At 35.2% G+C, this 2244-nt stretch overlaps 2 protein-coding genes across 7 annotated transcripts in view; one reads left to right on the plus strand and one right to left on the minus strand.

The window, feature by feature from the left end:
• The window catches only part of Zcrb1 (zinc finger CCHC-type and RNA binding motif 1), a 100073-nt gene that overhangs the window by 79547 nt on the left and 18282 nt on the right, over nt 1–2244 (minus strand). The gene's annotated exons all lie outside the window — the stretch shown is intronic.
• The window catches only part of Pphln1 (periphilin 1), a gene marked incomplete in the record, with an annotated part of 147089 nt that overhangs the window by 18582 nt on the left and 126263 nt on the right, over nt 1–2244 (plus strand).

Below are 2244 nucleotides of genomic sequence, written 5' to 3' on the forward strand. Positions count from 1 at the left end.
TTCATCAATGGTAGTTACATTGCATATTGTTGTCTTCATATCAGTTGCTCAGATTACCAGATATAAGCATGCAAAATTGGTCAAAATTCAAAAAAATTAAGCATTAACTGTTCCTTTCAATAACCCATCAGACATCAGCAGTACAGTTATCCCAGCTATCCTTTTATATTCATATATATAATTCATATATATCTATATATATATCCTTCGTTCTTTTTCTTCTTTACTTCATCTGAGTTGTTCCTTCCTTTGAGCGATTTCTTTCTCTTTCATATTATCTGTTGTACATTTTGAGTTTTATTTAGTCTTTCCGGTTATTACACTAGGGAGACAGTATGTTTATACATGTGGGTCCGATTTATTTTAGTTATGAGTATGGTTTCTAGTTGCATCCATTTACCTATAAAAGCCTCAAGTTTATCATTTTATATAGCTGAGTAATACTCCATTGTATAAACATATGACATCTTACACATTGATGGGCATTTGGATTGTTTTCAAGGTTTAGCTATGACAAACAGCACTGCTATAAACAGGGGTACACATATATTGCTGTGGTATGATGTTTTTAATTCTTCTGGAAAAATAACCCAGAAAGAAAATAGCTTGGTTAAGTGGGACTTCTAATCCTAGTTTTGTGAGGAATCTTCAAACTGATTTTCATGGTGGTTTCACCATTCTACACTCCCACTAGCAGTGGAGGAGTGTTCCTTTTTTCCCCACAGCCTCTCCAGCATTTGTCATTGGTTGATTTCTTAATGACAGCCATTCTTTCTGGAGTGAGATGGAATCTCAGTGTTGTTTTAATTTGCATTTCTTGAATGACTAATGATGTTGAACATTTTCTCATACATTTATTCGCCATTAGTATTTCTTCATGTGAGAAATGTTTATTCATTTCAGATGCCCATTTTTGGATTGGGTCTTTGAATTCTGAGGGCCTGTTTTTTTTAAAAAATGCTTTCTATGTTCTAGATTGAAGTCCTTTGTCTGAGGGGCACTTGGCTAAGATCTTTTCTCAATTCCTGGGTTTTCTTTTTACTTTGTTGGTGATTTCTTTTGATGTGCAAAAACTTTTCAGTAAAAGAAGATCCCAGTTATTGATTCTTTGAAGTATTTCCCCAGCAGTTTGGTTTTTGCTCATGAACTCTCTGCCTACCCCTTTGTCTTTGAGATTTTTACTTACTTTCTCTTCTACTAGATTTAGTGTTTGTGTCTTCATATTTAGATCTTTGATCCCTTTTGACTTTACTTTAGTGCATGGTGATAGACATGGGTCTAGTCTTTGGCATGTGGAAAGCCAGTTTTTCCAGCACTATTTATTAAAGAGGCTTTCTTCCAGTGAACATGTTTGGCCCCTTTGTCAAAGAGAAGGTGGCTGAGTGTGTTTGTACCTGTGTCTGCATCTTCTAATCTATTCCATTGATCTTCAGGTTGGTTTTTTGCCAGTACCATGCTGATTTTATCACAGTAGCTCTGTAGTATAATTTCAAGTCAGGGATTGTGACGCTTCTATCCTTTTCTTTGTTGCCCAGGATTGCATTTGCTATTCTATGCCTCTTCTGGTTCCAGATGAATTTTAGGAATGTTTTCTCTAAATCTGTGATGTATATTAATGGTATTTTAACTGGGATTGATTCCATACAACAATTTTGCGAGTATGGCCATTTTCACAATGTTAGTTCTTCCTACCCACCAGCAAGGAATATCTTTCCATTTTCTGAAATCCTCTTCGATCTCTTTTTTCAGAGGTCTGTAGTTTTCACTGTATAGATCATTTACTTCTTTTGTTAGATTGATTCCTAAGTATTTCATTTTTTTAACATGCTATTATAAAAGGTGTGGTTTCCCTAATTTCTCTCGCAGTCTGTTGTTTGTGTACAGGAATGGTAGTGTTTTTGAGTACTGACTTTGTGTCCAGCTATGCTACTGAGTTTGGTTATTAAATCTATACGCCTTTTCATGGAATGTTTGGGGTCTTCTATGTAGACTATCATATCATCTGCAAATAATGGTAATTTCACTTCTTCCTTTTTTATCCTTATTCCTCTGTCTTGTCTAACTGCTCTGGCTAGTATTTCCAGAACTACATTGAATAGGATTGGTGACCGTGGACATCCTTGTCTTGTTCCTGCTTTTAAAGTGAAAGCTTCCAATTTTTGACAATTTAGAATGATGTTAGCTGTTGGTTTGTGATAGATGGCTTTTATCAGATTGAGGGAAAGACCATCTGTTCCTATTTTC

The sequence above is a fragment of the Chinchilla lanigera genome, unplaced genomic scaffold, assembly GCF_000276665.1.
Source record: "Chinchilla lanigera isolate Chin_1 unplaced genomic scaffold, ChiLan1.0 scaffold00099, whole genome shotgun sequence".
Classification (NCBI taxonomy): domain Eukaryota; kingdom Metazoa; phylum Chordata; class Mammalia; order Rodentia; family Chinchillidae; genus Chinchilla; species Chinchilla lanigera.